We start from the raw sequence: 21,241 nt of genomic DNA, 5'->3' as shown, positions 1-21,241 counted from the left end.
GAGACAGTTAAGCATGGAAACTTTTCAAAGGGAAACAAAAATTACTTTTGAGGGTAGCACACACATCTTTGTTTCCAAATAAAACTCAGGGGTGCACCAGGCAGCAGAATTCAGTTCATTTTGAAGGTACACTCCAAAACTACCCTCCCCAGAGCAGCACCATTGTTCCCAGCAAGCCAACTCCAACTGCTTTTGGAACACATCCTGTAACGTACATACACCCTGAAAGCATTCAACAACAGTCATTGTATCTTTATAAAATACATTTCAAACGAAATGAGCTCCTACACTGAAGAAATCCATGTATTTTTTTCACATGGAAAAGCAGGCACATGGAAGAGCACTGATTGCACTTTCCTTGCTCATTATGAAGTGCCTAACTTTGGCTTAGACACTCAAGAAGGCTGCATTTGATACAAGATACAGCCCCAAAGGCTTTCTGACATCAGCAATTATGCAAGCACCAGCTAAGAGTCCTCATTTTTTCAAATGGTTGTAAGGAGCAGGGAGGGACAGGACTGGGGACAAACACAGATTCCCGTATTTTCCCCATACCTCCAGCTACAAAGGTCCCATACAAACCCAGTCATCATCATAAAAAAGCACAAAACAAATGAGAAGAACTATGTTTGCCTGCTGCTTTCCATGTTAGGACTTGAATACAGCTAAGAACTCCCCTGAGTTTTAACTGATTTGACTGAAACTCCCCGTGATATTGTTATGTTTGGAAAACCAGAGTTCATATTCTCTGAACATTTCTGAAAATCAGATTGAGGGGAACCGGAAAAACAAACCAAACAGTTTTGCCTATGTTAACAAAATGTTGACTGTTAATTGTGAAAAATTAGGCCTCTGTATCTCAGAGCAAGAAGGGCCAACTGAGTTAGTGTCTCAGATCAGATCAGTTCAGCAGTCTCTTAACTGATCATTGGAATTTCTCATATCTTTAGTGAGACATAACTGAACACAAGTAAGTCTCAGACTAGCTGGCACCAGGGTCATATTAAGTCCTCTGGGACATGTTAATTGCCCAAATAAAACTAGCTTGGTTGGTGCTGAAGACATCAGTCAGTAAAAGAGCATTTTCCAAGTCCTTTTAAGTCAAGCAAAGAGATGGTTTCTGTCAGACAAGGGAATCTCAACTCCCTGCATCCCTGGCCACAGATTTCCATTCCTTTGTGGTGGCACGTAAATGGCCAGGACAGGAAACTCATCTGACCAAAAAATACTGTAGCCAAATCATCATCAGCAGCATCATCTGAGTTTCTTGAAAATCAACTCTTTAAAAGTAAACTCCTACTTGCATGGAGTACTGCTTCTAGGAAAGGATGTGTTTTCCTTGAGGCTCCCACTCCAGCTGTCCAAGGTATGCAGCCCATACAGGAATCTCAGGTCACATGACAGGAGAATGGTCATCTTATGACCATGCTCAATGCAGAGAAGAACTGTGCCATTGGAGGCTTCTATCAGTAATGTTCCCATTCACACTGGGAATACATTCATGATCACTGGCATCATGAAGGAACACAGAACAGCAGATTGGAAGTGCCTTTGCTCTGTCAGGTTTGTACACAAGCACGGACAGACATTCCATTTACTACACTTGCTCTTAACAGAAGTCCAGAAGGTAGTCACGGTTTCTCTGCAACATGCATTTGAAATTAAATGCGTGTATTCACTCACTTGGAAGTCAGAATTTCATTAATAACCCTTCAGATGCCCAACTGCAGACTGAGAGAGAAATATCCCAGATCAACACCATGATTAGAAGTTCACAAACACATTCTCCCTGCTTCCCCATGCCTTTAAAACAGTATCAATGGACGATGGCAAAACCTTGAAATGCTATAGGTGTTTGAGGGACAGCTGATTTTCCCACTGAATGACTATCATGAAATCAGCTGTATCCCACAACAGATTTAGCAATGCACTTGGAGAACTAGCCTCCTGTTCTTTGGAACTGGTTCTGTTCTTATGGATTTTGTACATGCTGTCAGCATCACTGACAGTAGTTCAGCTGCATTCAGAGCCTACTGATTCAGGACCTTAAATTCCTTACCAGTACTCTTTTTTCCCTTGATTTCACTTTATTCCAAGAACAGTGCATTTGGGTTATTTTCCCATGTTGCAGAGTTGCTCTCATATTACAGCAAATGTTCTCACAAATTAATTTTTAGCAGGCAGTCTAACTGTGATTAAAGCCAACAGCTTGTCCCATTACTTTTTTCCCCTGCTTTGAACCTCACTACCACGATGAAAACCCACATCAAAATTATGACACAAGCTGCAAAGCCAAAATGAGTATCTGCCCCGCAGGAATTCAGCATTTATGTTTTGTGTGCATCTATAGGAAATACCTCTTTTTCATAAAATTTTGATTTGTATCAGTTAATAAGGTTAAACATACCTTTACCAATGCCTTGTCAGCATGTATAGTACTAAAATGTTAGAATAAGACAGGCAACATCTCCAATTTAATCAGTGGTGCTTGTGCACCACTGATTAAATTGGAGATGTTGCCTGTCTTATTTTAACAGGCAAATAAATTTATTTTTGGGACAACAGGATGCGGCCCTGTGTAAGACCCTCAACTTAAAATATGGGTTTGGAAACTGAAATATGTAATGCAAAATAGCAGAGAACTCACTCCTGGAGAGAGGGGTAGCAGTAAAGCCAGTAGAGGAGCAAATGTATGAGATGCAGACTAAGGAAAAGGTGAAGCATGACACATTGGTAATAGTAAAGGGGGAGAAGATAGGGAATGATAAGAAGTGAGGCAGAGTTTAGGTTTTGTTGTTTTTTTTTTTTATGTAATGACACAGTAAGTCTCATGCAAAAGCTTGGGAAGATTTTGTTAATTTGCTAATAGCCAGAAGCAAGGATGGGGGCTGGAAGAAGATGAGACTGATTGCTCTGCATTATTTCTATGACTGTGCTGATCTTTAGGACAAAATGTCTCCCAGTAGAAATCTGGAGAGGATTACAGGATTAATGCCATGCCCTTCTCCCAGTTAGTCACTCTTCATGGGTAAAGGGTAAGCCCTTCTTTTACTAATATGTTTTTATGCATGAAAAATAATCTCTTTCCATACTGCTGCCTTTTACCAAGCATCTGACTTTCTGGAGAGGTAAGGGCGATGAAAACCTTCTCCATTTTTGGTCACCTCCAGCCTCTTCAGCAGCTAGGGGAAAAGAATAAGAAGAGGAAGATGTGCCTGGAGAGGAGATGGGAGCGCAGGGAAGCCAGAGCAGACTGAGTACACAGACACTGCCTTTACTCAGTCTCGGGAAAACAAACAGCAGAAATTTGTCATGAGCAGATCTTAACCAACAAGTAATTGTTTTAGCCTTGGGTATAGGAGGACAATTGTGTGGCCCAGGGCAGCTCTGCTCCATGACAGCTAAGCTGAGCAGTACAGCACGAGGAGCAGGACAGCCAGGCAACGTGGCAACACCACCACCTTTGCAGCACTTTGCACAGACCTCCTTAGATGCTCTTTCTTGGGAGTGAAAGGGGGGAATGGGAAAATGCCTGAAAACTAATTGACTTGTATTAGCTCTGATATTTGCTCATTCTTTATCTTCACCATCCATGAGACAGCTGCTGCTGTTTTGTTTGTCAGAAGGACTTCTTATCTCTGTGAGGTGCGGTCCTAGCAGAGGCATAAAGCACACGTACATAAACACACACAAACAAAACCCCTCTCCCTGCATCACCAGAGGCACAACACTACCTACACAACTCCAATCCAGCAACTTGTCTGGTCAAGTCTCAAGGTGGAGCTGATTAACTCCTGCTAATATGGCTCACATTCAAATTGTAACCTGCAGGACACCACCCTAGCTGGGTTTAATTTATCCCTACCTTACGAACTCCTTGCATTCACCATACCCATGTAGTAATTGAAAAATCAAACTCAGAGCACAGGGACAACTGTCCATCTTCCCCCTTTCAGCACTAACATTTCTCTATTTAACACTATTATATATCTATATTATATTACTTTATTTAATTTAACTTAACAATGTTATTTATATATTACATACTATAATCCTATTTAACAATAGTATTTCTCTGTTAAAAGCATATTTTAAGTTCCTTCATGCTCCCTTTTGAAAAGAATGTACCCACTGTAGCCTTCTACAGGGAGACACAAGATTTAGAGTTTTCTGCTTAAAATCCATACCATTTGCTGTCAATAAAAAGTGAGTGAAGCTCTACAGAACACAACTACAGACTGAATGCTACAAATACAAATGAATGATGATGGCAACTACCTTCTTCTCTACATAGGCTGCAGAGGTACAAAGGTACAGAGGAAAACACAAGCCCCATCATTTCCAGTTTGAAAGGGGAATGTTAAGCTGGAAGAATAATCCTGATCCAAGTACAGACATTTTTAGGACCCAGCCTGATACTCTGGTTTGAAGCACTGACATGAACAAAACAGTGATAATTTGCTTTGAAAACTGGAGGTTTAAAACTACTGAAAAGTATAGTTTGTGATCATGTATGTTTTTATTTGGCAACTGTGGAAGGGCCCAGAAGGAAAGAAAGAAAGAAAAAGGCAGTTCTGGAGTGCTGGACCGGGCAGAAGTATTGGTAGAAACTGCACATGTGATTGGAGTATCACCAGGGAAATGACCTAGTCTTATCTGAGCATCTCAAATTGAAAATATGTTGCAGAAGCCTCTCTGGTATCAGGAAAGGAAACTTTTATTTTTGCAGACACTTTTTGACAGAGGATTTCTGTAACACACTTGCAAATACTTGATACTTGCTACAGTAACTATACCAAGTCCCCCCCATTTTCGAATTTCCTTGCTTTCATGACAATTTTTATATATATGTTAAAAAATGGAGTGAGAGTGTAAGTTATAAGATAGCTGTTGCTTATTTTTATTCTCTTCCTTGAATCATCACATAGTTCAACACAAACTGGAAAATCAAATACCACTTCCACAAGCTCTTTCCTGATCCCCTGCCTGCTGATTCCTTTTTCCATTTCTTCATTCATGTTAATCCTTCCACCTACTATTTTCTGCCTGTGGCCTGAAGAAGCAGCACTTCTGTGGGAAACAGCTCTTGTGCGTAGGAAGAGACCTGCATGAGCCAAGGGTGTCAGCAGAGCTACCTTTCCAATGCACAGTGTGCTGGTAGAGAACAGGGCTGCACTGCACTGCAAATGTTCCCACTCAGAACATGGAACACCACCTGCCTGGTGGGAGCTACATGCAACCTGTCAGGAATTGGGGTAGCACAAAAGCCAGCTTTTTGTTCTTGCCATGACAACCACAAGCTTCACATGTGACGATTTTTTCCTGCAAAAACCATTTCTTATATGAAGTTTTCACGTGACACCATGTGAACTTTTTAAACTCTCCATCTGACACTGGCTCTAAGTGCACTTTTGAATGGAACTGCTGATGTGTGCGTTTTATTCGTACATGGAATTTCTCTCAAGTAAACAAAACATTCAAAACCATAAAAAGACATTCCTGACATTCACTCAAACACGATATAGAGCCTAAGCTGTAATTTCAAACAGTTACAGAGTCGCATTTGAAAAATATTTTCAGTATCATGGATAGTTTTGTTTATGTCAGATTCAAAAATGAATACTGAAGTTGTTCTACATTCATAGTTTAGATCCAAAGTAATGATGCAATGTAAGTCAATTTTTATAGTGATAGCTGGTTTGGAAGACACAGAGAGTTAAGGAAAAACAACTTCCTAGGTATTGCCTAAAAGTTTGTATAAAGGCTAGGCCACAATGGAGCAGTAAGGTCTTCCTCCCTCCAGATCCCCCAGCATCTCAACCCCCCAAGGGACATAATTTATGGTTCTTCTGCTAAGATCCATTCCATACGGCTTGTTATGCAAATAAAACCAATTCTGAGTGGTGACAAAAAAACAAGCACATCAGATCACCCCAGCATGTTTCACTCACTGTGCTGTTAATTGTAGATGGTAAGAAAAATACTGATGCACACCCTCCTCAGGTTCTTCAGCGTACCATTACTTCAGCATGGAATCCCATCACAACCCCTTGGTTATTTCAGTATACAATTCAGAAAAAATATTATTTTCCTGCATGTCACAATTTACTAATCAAGAGTAAAAATGTATATTTAAGAAACTCACAGGCTCAGTTGAAAACTGCAAGTCTTTCTTATGGATGATGTCCAATAGAAAGATTATGTTCCAAATATAACAAGTAATTACCACCCAGTCATTTCAAGTACTTATCTATGAATCTGAGGAGGGGTTCTTTGTTTATTTTTTTAATCTCAAGACTTTGTAATTATTGTTTTGGCATCCAAGAATTCCAACAGTTGGTGGGGTGCTGCCAAAAAGATCTTTTCTTGCAAGGTGCTCAGTACCCTCCTTTCCAAGAAAATCAGCGTTCAGTTGCTGGTTCTGGCAGCGTTTCACATCATCTTTGCTGCGCTGTGTTTCCTCCACGCCTCAGTTCCTTATACGTAAAAATCAGAATAAAAGTCCTGTCTTCAAAGAGTGATCTGAGAGCAATAGCTGAATAACACGATTGTATCTGGGAGGGCTGGTCCACAAAGCCTGTTATGTGTGCTAGATGCCATTTGAGTTAGGGGAGGAGGCTGTGTATATTTATGTGTGTATCTAGAGAGGAAAGGCTTCCCTGCAGTATCAACTCATTTCTTTCACACTACAAGACTCAGAGAACTCTCAACTTGCCCTGCAGAGCCCACAGTGAGGGCTTTACAGCATCTGGAATGAAGCAAGATCACAGTAGCAGCAGTGCTGGGGTCCCTTATCTTTAAAGACTGTATTGTTTGTCGATTCACCAGATTTACTTCCGAACCACAGAGAATCATGAATGGGATCCTGGAAGATTTTATTTTAAAAACAAAAAATCAACATGCAGTGAGTATTAAAAAAACCCCCCTGCCCATTTCAGCAGGCACAGCTGATCCTAAATTGCATTCTTGGTAGTATAGCACTGCCTGTGCATTTCCTATGGCACGTGAAAGGTAAAAGAAATTTAGCAATCCCGCAGGATTTCTTACACAGCTGTGGCTGTATTGAATAAGACACTCTGCTGTGTCAGTGCCACATCATCCCACTGAACTAGCAGAAAAGTATAACATTCATCAAAAATCAAGGACAGAGCAAAGAGCCAAGAAGAAAAGCAGAAGTGCAGGCTTGCCAGGGCTCCCTCCCCAGCAGGAAGGCAATGTTCTGCCTTCTTGCAGGGCCTGCCGGCCGTGTTTTCCACTCGTGCTGTTTTCCTGCAGCTCGTGTTAGTGGCTGCCTGTCCTAGGTGTGTTTCTAAATGAGGGAGAGGGAGCGTGTTTGTGTGTGCGCCGTGTGTTTACAGCAGTTATGGTAGCAGTTCTCAGCAGTCCACTGAGAGTTCTAGGAAACGGCCCCTGTTATTTTATTCTCGGTCAATGTCAGCTCGTGTCAGGCAGTAAAGATCACACAGGACAGCCCTCTCCATCTCGCAGTCCTGGCCGGAGGCCTCAATGGGAGAGGGAAAGGGAGCGAGCTGTGAGTGGGCGGAGAGCCTTCCCAGCACTCTACCAACCACTGCAGGAGGAATTATGATAAACACCACTCTGGAAACCAGATACAACAGTACATTGTGTTCTTCTTCGGAAAAACAACCCGACTTCAGCTCACTTAAAGTAAACAGTTAATCCTGTTTATCTTTTTTTTTTTTTTCTTTCTTGATGAGTTGTTAACAGAACAATCTCTTCTGCAAAGCAAATAAGAGAGCAGTCCCTTAAATTCATGCAGATTTTTTCTTTCCCCTAGAAAAAAAAAAAGCAGTTTGATATGTAAACTTTCTACTATCAGCAAACACTGTGGAATAACAATCTTTCTTGGCTTAAACTGGCTTAACAAAGCGATGCCAAAACTGAATGAAACCTTTCCCTCACTTACATATTTTATTTTGGAAAACTGAAGTCCCAAACAGAATGTTCTATTCATCCCTTTTAACTATTCAGTTTCTGAAAAGAACAAGCAACACTGGTAAACCAAAAAAAAAAAAAAAAAAAAAAAAAAAAAAAAATTAAAAAAAAAAAGAAAAATCAGGCTATTTGTTGTCCTTGCCACTGGAGCACAGGGTGCCTGGGGAGCAGAGATCAGCTACTGAGCAGGGGGGTGGCTGGTCCCAGGTTTTCTCTGAGAGGTAAAAAAGAGGAATTAGACTAAAAGGCTGCAACTAAGGTAACAAACTGTCATCCTCCTTCTCAAAAGATATGCTTACTGTGCAAATTCATGGTGTCTCTGACTTCCAATAAGAAGGGTGATTAATCAGAAAAGCAGCTGGAATTGATTATCTTGTTTTGCTGGAGTCACCACAGTCTACCTATTAACTACTTCTTATTGGGGACTTCAACCCAGTCCACTGAACTGGCTACAAGATTTCCCAGAGGGAATTTTAATTTTTAGCACTCAAGAGTTCAAATAGTTCTGAAAGTCAACAATGAAAGTGTGCTTAACATCCCTGGTCAGTAAAGTTTGTTGATTTAGCTATTTATAATAAAAAAAAATGCATTATTTGAAAAACTGTAAGAGGAGAAAAAAAATACTTCCATTTTATTTATACTAATTTTGCAAGCTCTTGAGATCCTGTGTTTTCTGTGCAAATGATGTCATGAAGTGCAAAAATGTAAATTCACGTGAGTTAAAGTCTGATTTTCAGATTCTTAAAAGAAATATTTTACATGCAAAATTTTTATATTTTTCCTGTTTGTTTTTTTTTTTTTCCCTTCAGTTCTTAATTTAGTTTGTGTTTTTTTTTAAATCTTTTGCAGCAGTTGCTGAATTTACTCTGGTGAGCTCTAATGTGACAGAGCAGGAAAAAGCAGAGCTATTTCCCATTGCAGAAGGGAGGCAAGCTGGGGAACCAGCTATCAGTGGCTGGGGCCAGAACCCCAGAGAAGCAGCCTCAGGACTATTGCCTCAATTCACCACTTAGCCCACCATGGCTAAGGGAAGACTGGAAGAGCCAGTATTGGTAGGACAGGACTGCAGCTGAACACTTCACCCTGCTCCAGGTGCACCCTGTCATTTAACCCCCACCCTCCCAGTGCTGCACCAGCACAAGAAAAGCATGGTTGTCCCCTCATGATCGTGGCTTTGGCCTGCCAAAGTTGTCCCCAAATTGATGGGCAGTCCACAGCCCTGTCTATGAAGGATTCAACTTGCTGAAGCCCTGAGCAGGGTGGGTACTGGCTGCAGGACTGCAGGGGAGAGGCAACAGACTTTGGTAAAACCTCTCTTGAGAATCCAGAGAAGAATGTGGCCATCCTACTGTCTCTGTTTTTTGGGAAACTCTTGGGCCTAGGAGAAGAAAGCAATAAACCTAAATAATTTAGGGTGCAGTTGTAATCCATGTCCAAAAAAGACCCTCGTGTCTGACCCTGTGCTGGTTGACCACCATCACACTTCCTTCAGGAGGGAATGGATCATCCGAATGGAATGTGGATGAGAGGTGAATCAACTGCAGATCCTTATGAGATGACACAACAGCAGGAAGAAAATGTGGAAGGTGAGGGAGACAAAGATGAGGAGGAAGTGTTCTCTGGTATCACCTCTTTTTCACTTTCTTTCTTACACCTTGCTGTTCCCCATATCTCTTTAAGTTAGGGATCTGGGGGGAAGTGCCAGTCTGTGGTAACACTAGTATTATCCCATGGATGATGTACAAGTATTATTGAAGAAGCACTTTCCCCAGATACACTGGGATTTCTTACATAAGAAATTATGGACACAACAAGCCCTGCTGAAAGAGAGGTACAGATGGCAGCAGTTATTCCAATTTGAAAATGAAAAATAAAGTTTATTTGCCATTCTAAGCTTTTATTAGAACTTTGCAAAACGAGAAATCCCATTTTCAGTCACAGGTCAAGCAAAGCTCTATAAATTACTTTTACATAAGCAGTAGGTTTGGGCCAGTATCTAAAACTCACTCAAATTAATACCTTTCCATTGATTTCAATGAGATTTATTTCACGCTGTATAGCAGGGCAGAGAAAATATCTGGGCAGCATCAGTTACATTCCTTCATCTTGATTTCATTCAGTCATTCATGCAAATTCCATGCTTCTCTTTTAAACCATCTAAACTGAACATCAGTCAAGGATCAAACACTGAAGCAATTTTATAAGCACCACACGCAAATTTTGTTGTAATTTCAAGGAATCATTTTTAGCAGGATCAGAACTTGGAATATAGCACACAATACATTAATAAAAAATCTTAAATTTGCCACATTCCCTCCTTTTTGTTTGTCTGTCGGAAGTTTGTTTGTTTGATTGTTTTTTGGTGGCATTTAATTGGGTAATTTTAAAACAGGCACAGAGAACCTCTCACTTCTTTCAGCGCTTTGGTTATCTTCAGATGTGCAAGATTTCAAATATTATGTGGGCTAGTGAGAAGTGTCTTAAAACAAAGTCTCTGCCAGAGCATCTTAATCTCAATCACCCTGTACAGATGATAGTCTGTATTTTATATCTCATGCATGTGAAATACTACTTAATTGTAATGGCATAATCAGTAATTACACTGGATTTGATATAATAACCCTGATCAAATACTGAGAAACTGCGTGCATGGTATATTTGATTCCTTTTTTTTCACTTCCCAGTGCAAAAAACCAGTCCTGAAAATAAGAACCTATTCAAACATCAGTACAGCATAGTTTGTTCTCATCATTTATATTCCAAGGAAAAGAAGAGAACAGGACCAAATCTAATCAAAACTACAGGAAGTGTTTAGAGACACAAAAGATAATAACGTAAATTAGAACTGGATTAGGGCTCTCAGTAAGCCTATCTATTCATGCCAAAAGAGGTGATTTAATATTCTGTGGTTAAGATTCTGGGTTTGTGTCTTATCCAAAAGACTATTAACAATAACACATTGTTCACCTACCACCATGCTGGTGGTGTTACAGCCTCTGATGTGATTCAGCACAGACTCGAAGGGACAGACACCACTAAACATTTGGATTTTCCTGAGCTGTCACCCATTGCAACCCAGCAGGAGATACAACATCACAGCCAAGATAACAAGATAACTTTGGTCTTTAAAACATGCGGTTTCCTGTTGATACTGTTCTGTATTGTCACATTTGCTGTCTTCTCCTCTTTTTCCTGCCACACGTTCCGTCTCTAATTAAGTCTTCAGGGTACTGCACTGAGACATTAGGAGAGGGACTTCTGTGCCGGCAGAGCACCTGAGATCAGGGTACACGCCCTGATCTTCACTGGAGCATCAGTGTCACAAAAGCAGATCAAAGCTTTGGTGTCGCCGTTTAATCATCAGTCTCTGCTGCTTACCCTTCTAAACCACAGGCAATAAGGGTTGCTATTTGTATTTTCTCAGTACTGTCAGCAACTTAGCAGTTGCATTTATCCCTTCCAGGCTCTTCACTTGAGTAGGACCTCTTTGTGCAGAAGGGTGTCAAATCAGGCTTCGAGGCTGCTCCTCCAGCCTGGCTCCACCCTCATCCCCAGAGCAAAGCATTCAGGAACTATCAGAAGGAGGTCTGGAGGTTGCTTTAAGGGGCTTTCTTCCTGCTGGACATGTGATTATAGGACGCAGAGAGCCACCAGCATATGAAAATGACAAAATTTAAATAACTATAGGCCGTATTTTCATGCATTGCCTGTTGTCATGGGACACGCTGTCCATGGTGTTCTCTCCCTCCACTGCCAGGTAATGTGAGAAACCTGTGATTTTGGATCACTGTGGCACTACATAACTCATGTATTCCTAAGGCAAAGCATAAAAAGACCCTAAATTTAAATATCAAAATATGCTAAAACAAAATTGACAAAGCCTTCAAACAATATTCTCAAAAAAAAAGAGACAAAATGCCTACACTTTTTTAAAATGTGCTTTCTGATCACCCACTTTCAAAACATGTTCCCTAAACTCCACTGCTGCAAGAAGTGTGAAAATATCAACAAGACAAGAACACGACAAATGAAAACATTGTAAGTGAATCCCACTTGGATCAATTTAAGCATTTTGCTTTACCAATTTTAAAAAAACCTAACCAAAGTGGAATTTCTAAACAAGTGGTTTCAGAGTAGGAAAATGGCATTGTTTCAAAACATACTATTTCAGCAATTTCACAACTTTTCATTTGCTTGTACAAGTTTTTCATAAGAAGTTTCCATTATTTTACAAGTTGATCTGACAGAAAATTATTTCTTTGAAAAATTCCCAACCATTTTTCCTAGAAATATTTTTCAAACCTCTAATGTAGTAACTATTCATTAACTTTCAAGGCTTTGTTTTGACAAAACGTATTTATTCAGCACACCAAAGAGTAATTATCCAGTATGCCTGTGAATAGAAGCAATGCTGAACAGTGAGAGACAGAAATGCAACATAAAGATTTAGTTCCCTTCTTCTCTAACAATAGCTGTAGAAACACATTTGAGTGTATTTGCTGGGTTTGGCTCTGGTAAAGTTAATTTTAGTCAGAGCGGCTGGTACGGGTCTGTGGTTTGGATTTGTTCTGGAAACAGTGTTGATAACATGGGGATGTTTTAGTTATTGATGAGCAGAGCTTGCACAGTCAAGGCTTTTTCTGCTCCTCACCCCAGCCCACCACTGAGGAAGCCAGGGGTGCATAAGGAGCTGGGAGGGGATAGATGACCCCAACTGACCAAAGGAATATCCCATATTATACAGCATCCTGCTAACAAGGGGAAAGAGGGAACAACAGTCATAATGATGGCATTTGTCTTCCCAAGTCACCATCACCCACAATGAAGCCCAGTTTTCCTGGTGATGGCCGAACAACTGCCTGCCAATGGGAAGGGGTGAATGTATCCCCAGTTTTCTTTTGCTTCCACCAGCAGCTTTTGCTTTACCTGTTAAAGTGTTTTCATCTCAAACCACGAGATTTCTCACCTTTACTCTTCTGATTTTCTGTGCTATCCCACTGTTGAGGGATGGAGTGTGTGGCTGTGTGGGGCTTAGTTGCCATCTGGGGTTAAACCCTGTCAACACCTAACTTTTCTCTTAAGCAGAAGAAAAGCTCTAGGGAAAGCTGTAAAAAAGGTGCAAACATCTCTTGCATGTTAATTTTAAATTTTGGAACTTACACAATATAAAAGCAAATTTCTGAGTTTATATCTCTTCCTGATTGTTAAAAAAAAGTCTGTTCCAGCTTAGGAAAAGTAGAAAGCTAGTGAGAAAAAAAGGTCATCTTTAACCTTAGAAAGAAAACACAAAAAATCCTGCATCCTTTATGGAAAAACCAAGAGATTGAGACTGCTGGTGCCATTCTGGAGATTGAACATGGCTATAGCTGAACCCCAGCCTGGTAGGATCCTGAAAAAGGTAACATGAAAACTGCATTCTGCCTTTCTATGCACCTGAAACAAAGGTACTGGGCTGGCTATGGGACCAGCAGCCTGCCTGGACACCACTGGGTATTTGAAGGAAGTCAGTGGAGAAGCCCAGTGAGGATCATGAACCTCACTTAGAAAAGGGGCTTATTCTAACCTCCTCCATTCCCTTTTCTTACCTGGATTCTGCTAGGCTTGAGGCAGTGCTAACTCCCAACAGCAGCTGCAGGATCTGATCTGGATTTTACAGTGTAACTGCACCTATGGTTTCCAAAAGTGGTTAATGTGCATTTCCAGTGAAAAGGGGAAGAAAAGGAAAGACAACTACAACTTGCACCTAGCCCAATTGGGATGTATCATTATCATTATTTTTAATTTCAGAACTGTAACAGGTGTGAACCATAATTCACTGGTCTTTTTAAGCTGGTTAATAGGTTATTTTAATGGCAGTCCCAACAAAATATAAAATGTTTCACACACAGAGCTAGGTTTTGAATAGTTTTCAATTGTAGGGAAGTATAATTCACCACAAACATTCCTTTCTTGACCAAGAAGTTATTTATCCACAGCACACGCAAAAATTTATGTTCCCATAGAACAAAAAACTGTGGTATCATCTGATTTGGAATAAAACACCAAAAGCACATTCAGTTTCATCCTACAGTGGTTTAATCTGAATTCATAACTCTGTCTTTCCCCATTCATTTCCCCCTTCTCTCCAATCTACTATACTACATATACTTTTCACTACTGCATATACTGACCTTTGTATACCTACTGAACCCAAATTTCAATATGAGGTATCAGTGAAAGATTCCCAGTATTCCTCATTTTTTCATTCCACACATGAACACTAGCTTTAATCTTATAGCTGGTGTGTTAATGTATTAAAACCCTTACATAAACAGTGTATTCTTTGTATATTTTATACTATAATTTTGAATTATTATTAAATTGTTATTATTAAGTGGTAGGAGCTGGGACCAATCAACATTGTAAATACAGCTATGTGAATAACATTCAACTGATGAAGTGGCAAGAATGTTTTGTACAAGTCACTTACAGCTCCTTAGTGGGCAATACTGTTTTCTACCTAAAAAAGACCAGTTTACAAAAGATTATAGTGAGCAGGGGAGGAAAAGAAAGTGAACAGAAGTTCTTTCTGTTCCTCATGCACAAGTCAACAACAGAGGAACAGAAATCCCAAGGCATGGATGGAGATTTGTCTTGGGAGCTCCAGGTAACTTCTCTAGTGTCAGCACTTATAAACCTCAGTAGGAAAGCAAGCAGCCACCAGGTGCCAGAGGGAAACACTGAAATTATTCCAAAATGAGGTCATAGGAACAACTCATCATTTCCAAACTACTACTGCAACAACTAGATAGAGGGTGCTGGTGATGGCCTGGAAGGACACACTCTTGGGAAAAGCTCCATCCTCACCTCCTGTATTTTTGCCTACCCGAAGAACAACAGGGACAATTTGTCTACTTCAACAGCATCTACCAGGTGTTATTTATTCAGATTTAGAAACACAGAAATAGAAACTACTGTTATAACTGCTATTTTATAAAGATTAGCACAATGATCCTCTTCTTCTACTGACTCCATTTATTAAAGCTGCCAGAAAAGATTGCCTAACTGTGGCCACTGCTTAGGAGTTAAGAAGAGATTCTAACTTTGGGTATTTGCAGTTGCAGAGGGCGTCACACCATTTCAGAACACAGTGGGTGAAATGGAATAAGGGAGCAATGCATCCTTTGGATATTAAATGCTTCCTAGTTTTCTTATCTCCAGGTTGATTTGAGTAGCGTTAAATTGAAAAACAATTAAATCATCAGTATTTTCAAAATAAGTTACCTGAAGCCTTGACTGGGCAGAAATAAAATACCAGGAATTTACACAGCACACAAAAATAGCTCAGAATCTTATCACAGCTGCACACAAAGTGATGCTCTTGAAAAGCAAGAGTATTATTTTTCACACTGCAGCAGCATTTTCATGTAGGGTAAGAAACCTTCACACAAGCTTTACACCACAACAGGTTTTACTTAGAAGTTTTCCTGAAATACAACCCTGACAAAAGGAGAAGCCAAGGAATGCTCTTCCTTTGTCTTTCCAAGTCCTTCCCAACACCTCTGTTCAATCCAATCAAATTACAGTGATCTCTGATGAGGTCAGTTTGCAGTATGGAGTAAGACACAGAAGAATGCCATGTGAAAAGAAAGAACAACATCTACTATCTCTGATGACTTAAGGCTGTAATAATCTAAGTAAAACTGCTCAAAGAAAACAGAAATCAGACTTTGAAATGCTCAGGGTCAGAATACTTGGTCTGCTTACAAACAGACAAAATGAACTTCCATGTTCTACTTGCTTTGTGTAAGATTTTTGTATTAAAAGGCTGAAATTTAACATAGGCAATCTCAGGACACAGGAAACTTTTCACATTGTTTTCAAATTTCTAGTTGAGTAATGAAAGAAATATTAAAATCTCCACCTACACTTCCCCACAAACTAAACTTTTTAATGACCAGATTCAACTACAAAAATATCCAACTTCTCGTGGCATGCATTTGAGTGCTCTGTAGATTTCAAAATCATTTTTGTCTTCTGCAACTTGAAATTATGTCCACTGAAGGATTTTTCTGTAAAATCATAAAATTCTGTGTTTTTCATGATGTACAAGGACAGCAAAATTTTAAACTAAACATTTTTCCTTATGCAAATGTAGATGCATATACACATCCATGGAGGGAAAAAAAGATATATGCTTAAATACTGAACTTTCAGACTGGAAATTACTATTTTCCAGGTGGTATCAACAATGAGGTTAGCATCCACAAACTCAAAATTCCACAGATTTAGCATCCACAAACTAAACACCAGTTTCATGTCAGAAAGTAGAGAAAGGACATGAAGGTTTTTCTGCCCTACACCACCGATTCCACCGTTTTAAGCTGTCCCCTCTCCTCCCTCATAACTGTGATGGCAAAACCAAGTTGAGAAAGCACAATAAATCAGATCAGGGAATTAATTTGCCTTAACAAACTAATTTCAGATGCAAAAATGAAGTTATTTACCTGCAGTATTACATCCAGCTCTGGAGTTTCCAGCACAGGAAAGACATGAGACCAGCTGGAGCAGCTCCACTGGAGGGCTACAAAAATGGCCAGAGGGCTGGAGCACCTCTCCTATGAACACAGGCTGCTGAGACAACTGGGATTGAACAGCCTGGGGAAGAGAAGACTCTGGGAAGACCTTATTGCCTTTTAATATTTAAAGGGGGCTTTTAAGAAAGATGGGCACAAATTTTTCAATTGGTTTTGTTGTGGTAGGAAAAGGGGTAATGGTTTTAAATTAAGAGGGTAGATTCAGACCAGATATATGGAAGAATTTAATTTTTTTTTTTACAAAGACGGTGGTGAAACACTGCAACAGGTTTGCCATACAAGTGATAGATGCCACATCCCTGGAAAAATTCCAGGTCAGGTTGGATGGGGTTCTGAAACACCATATCTAGTTGAATATGTCCTTGGTCAAGGCAGGGTGGTTGGACCAGATGGCCTTTAAGGGTGCCTTCAATCCAAACTGTTTTATGATTCTGGGTTTTTCTGGCATCAGTTTGCTGACTTAGCATCACAAACAGCTGTCCCAGCTCATTTGAATGGGCACCCTGGCATGTAGTGGCAAAAAGATAGCTCACTGGGGTGAGGAAATCTGGGGAGAGAGACATGGAGTCAGATTAATTTCAAAGCAGATTAGAGAGAGAGAGACAATAATTTTGCATGGATTTCCCAATGAGAGATCACAGTTTTGTCACGCCCAAGATGAAGCATAAAAACAAATGGGCTTTCTGCCACCGGTTGAAGGTCCATCACAATCCTCCTGCCTGAAGCATTTGTCTTTTGGCTTGGTTTTGATGGAAATATTGGTCTGAATCCCCACAGATTGGGGAGATTATTATTTTTGCAAGAAAAGCACTTGTAAAAATAATTTTTACACAAAATATTTACACAAACGATAGCACACAATGTAACATTAGAAACAATATTGCATTTTAATTTTGTAACTGCAGAAGAGGCAGGCAAATTTAAAAACGTAAGCTTAACCTAGCAGGACCAGCAGAAACACTTCAAAATCACTGAAAGGCAGTCTAATGGAAAACATGTTTAAAACCCTATAAAAAGTTTACTTTTTTGCATATTTTAAAGTCCATTTAGTCTTTTCAGTTTGCCAGTGTGCATTTACGACTGTATGCTACAAAAACACACAAACACATAATCTAATTTCCCCAGCAGAATCAGTTCACTAACACCGAATATGTAAAACAGACTTCAAAAGTGAAGTTCAGGCTTTCAAACTCAAATCTCAATCTGTGTCCAACTGCCAAATACACTTCTGACTCATATTTCTTCTCATGTACCTTCTGAATAGTTTACTGAATTTATTCAACTTACCTAAAGATTCAAATGTGGATGCCATTTAATGGTCCACTGTAGTGATTTTCTATTTTACCCATAAATCACTTTTATTTAAATAATTGCTTCAGGATCCTTCAGTGACATCTACAACTCTTGAAATACACTGGAGTGAGAAATTATTATGTTCAAATGAACATATTCACTTTAGTATTTCCTTTCCTTGGACTGAGGCAGATCAGCTGGTAAATTAGACTGTTACGAACAGTCTAATTTGTTTCCTTTGCTTTATCAGTTCTTACTTGCAGGAATTAATTTTTTTTTTCCATAATGACTAAAATAGTACCTATTTAAGAGATAGTGACAAACTCAGCAAATTTTCTTGCTGATATAAAGGGAGGGGGGAAAAAAGGAAAAGAAATCATGTTTGCTGTTTTTAAAGAACTAAATGGATATAAACTGTCAGACTCTGGGTCATCATTAAGCACAGGCCAGAGCATTGGCACGAGTGACTGTGTTGTGAAGCCTACAAGCTTTATTTGGTTTTTAGTTCACATTCCTGTAGAGTGAGACATTCTTAATTTGGGAGAACTACGGGTAAACATTTATGGGAAAAAATTATTAAATATTTCCTTTCACAAAGGTAGCGGGCAAAATAAAAATAAAAACAACTCCTGCACAAAATGCTAAAGGTAGTCTTTAACCATCAAAATTCAGCACAGCAAATTATGTAGGTACTTGAGACTTTTACTATTGAGTTACCAATCTTCCCTCTGCCATGTACCATTCACAACCTCCTACTACATTTATTTTCAGATTGGAATAGTACTATCCATATGTGAAATGGATATCCAAATAGTCCAGCCCATCATATGGAGGTCATAGTCACTAACATACACTTGCACCTAAGTTTAGCATTACAGAAGAAGTGAAAATACTTACAAGATAAGGGTACTTATTACACCACCTGATGTAATACCTAACTATTGGTCACTTCCCAAACCTCTCACTGAACTCCAGTAGCCTTTGAGAGCTGTTTGCTGCAATTCAGTTTATGAGACAATATTTTAAATGTTCTTACTCCAAAGAACTCTTGGAATGATGAAGATGTCTGAATATTTTCTTTCTAAATATGAAACATGTACTGCTTGCCGAAGATTTCAGAATTTTAAACAAATATTAAACACAGTTTATTCACCCCACTGAAAGAAGACATCCTGTAGAGGGGTCTGAGGCTTGAGTGGACACTGCAATTTCTGCTGGCTTTAGCCCTTGGCACTACAACTCATTTATCCAAGTCCTTGAAATCCACAGGAACACCTAGGAACACCTAGATCAGATGTGTTTTGATCAGTGTGTACAGAGAGCTGAACCTTATCCTAACTCAACAAGCAGGAACATGCTGGCCTGACTGTACATGGACCAGGGATATCAAAGCTCTCTTCCTCCTCTGACCAAACTTTCTCTAGAGAAAATTCAATGGCATGCACACCACCCCTGCTGCACTATAAACTTTATGTGACTCTTAGCTACTGAAAATACAGAAGATTCCCTCCTCTTCCTTGTATCTATAAAATGATGTGGGGCTCCTGGCTTCTTAGGAAAGGTGTTCCTCTCCTGATCCCTCACTAACTGTCAAGACCAAAGACCAAAGAGTTTGCACTAAATGGGCAAATCTTTGAGAGCAAGCTGGTAGCTGCTTCCAGTCAGCATGCAAAGATGAGGTGGATTTTCAAAATTTTATCACGGTTGTGGTAAGGCCAAGGTTTTATTAGTACTTCCAGTATTTGAAGCAATTTCCCATAAACTCCCCAATGCAGCTCAAAAATAATCTGGGGCACCATCAGTATAACAAAACCTCGGGCGTATGTTTTCCTGAAATGTCATGCAAACACCTAAAAGAGTTCTCCTTGTGGTATTACCTTAATGGTGTCACACATTCTCCAGAAAAGGAGAAGTCAGTAACAATAAAGCAAATCTTGCTTCTCAGATGTCCAAAGGAACAATACACCAAAGATTTAATCTTCCAAAGGAACAGACAACAGATATTTAGCAGAATTAGTTTCACAGCACTGTGTGTCACCACAGTTATGCATAAAGATGTCACAGTGCTTTGCCTTTGAGGAGAGAACAAAATAGATATGTTAACTGCTAATATATCTAAAATATAGTCAAATTAAGTAATATTTTAAAAATTAAAAGATTATTTGTATGTGGCTTATTATATTTATTCTAGGAAACAACAAAAGGGTAAAATGCCCTAACAAAGAATCAAGATATTATGACGTGGTAAAAGAGATAATCCTACCTGATTGCCACACCTTTAAAAATTATGTATAAGGAGTCTTTTGTTCTCTCGTTTTTGAAATGTCAAGCAACTCATAAATAATAATCTGGACCTAAATAAACATAGGCTAGTTAAAAATCCCGTATTTATTTAAAGCATTAAATGAATCATTACTTCAGGTATTTAAATGGCAGTATCTTCCCTCAGTTTCTTACATAACCTCTCTTTTATAAAGGCAACCTAAGACTATGCCAATAAGCTATCGGCAAATTTTTCTCAATCTGTTTAAAACATTCACCAGACAATTTTAAATATCTTCAGAAATGCTTAATATTATTATATTATGCTAAATAAAAGTAAGAAGCTGCCTGCAAGTCCTTAAAGCAGGAGAAACTGAATTATCAGGATTTTTTTCAGTATTCCCTTAAAGCAATTATCTCAATTCCTGTATTTTGTCATTCTATCCATTACAGCAAGATTCTTCAGCAGAGTTACAAGAAGCAAAAATATGAAAAAAGTAAAAAGACCCTGATAATACAATCAAGACTTAAACCCCCCTACATGTTAAAGAGTTTGTTTCCTGTTTTTTTTTTTTTAATGAGAGAAAAGTATCATCACTTGGGGTTCACTTCTCCCCTTCACTTGTAACATACCTAGATAAGCTTAAAATGTTCTTTTATTCAAGAGAGGGTTCAGTTATTTATTAAGAATGACTTACTCTTTGCCAGTGGTTTGTATCAACTTAAGAGAGTAACATGGAGAGATGTGTTTCTCTCTCCAGTGGGAAAAGCCCAGCAACCCACAGGCTTCAGCAATGAAGGTGCATACAATCTCTGAGAGAGTAGAGGATGGGGTAAAAAGGAATCAGGACCAAATCTTGGATCAATCCACTACGAAAAAATGGCTAAATTGGTGTTTGAAAGATTTCTTGACAAAGATGGCAAGGTTCAGTTGCTCCATCCCTCCAGCCCCCTTAAGTAACAGATAGTTGCACCCAACTAAAACCACCTTTGTTTAAACACATGGTTTCTCCTACCCTCCCTCATTATCTGGTCAGAATTAATGATTATCTGATTAATTAATTGTTACTCAATTACCACCTAATCCAATCCCCATCAATGTATGCTAGGCACACCTTTATAACCACAATAACTAAGATGAATGTTCATCTCCT

At 39.3% G+C, this 21,241-nt stretch overlaps 1 protein-coding gene and 2 long non-coding RNA genes across 11 annotated transcripts in view; 1 reads left to right on the top strand and 2 right to left on the bottom strand.

Moving 5' to 3' along the window:
- Window positions 1-21,241, bottom strand: part of SPIDR (scaffold protein involved in DNA repair) — a 196,027-nt gene that overhangs the window by 28,605 nt on the left and 146,181 nt on the right. The window lies entirely within an intron of this gene.
- On the top strand, window positions 6,541-10,266 carry LOC132334374 (uncharacterized). The gene is made up of 2 exons (XR_009488379.1): window positions 6,541-6,904; window positions 8,806-10,266. It is a non-coding gene; the product is annotated as an uncharacterized LOC132334374 (long non-coding RNA).
- On the bottom strand, window positions 9,983-13,810 carry LOC132334381 (uncharacterized). The gene is made up of 2 exons (XR_009488402.1): window positions 13,542-13,810; window positions 9,983-11,770 (listed from the first exon to the last, which is right to left on the bottom strand). It is a non-coding gene; the product is annotated as an uncharacterized LOC132334381 (long non-coding RNA).

The sequence above is a fragment of the Haemorhous mexicanus genome, chromosome 1 (genome assembly GCF_027477595.1).
Source record: "Haemorhous mexicanus isolate bHaeMex1 chromosome 1, bHaeMex1.pri, whole genome shotgun sequence".
Taxonomy (NCBI): domain Eukaryota; kingdom Metazoa; phylum Chordata; class Aves; order Passeriformes; family Fringillidae; genus Haemorhous; species Haemorhous mexicanus.
Note: the sequence above shows the minus strand (reverse complement) of the source record. Positions and strands in the feature narration are given on the sequence as shown.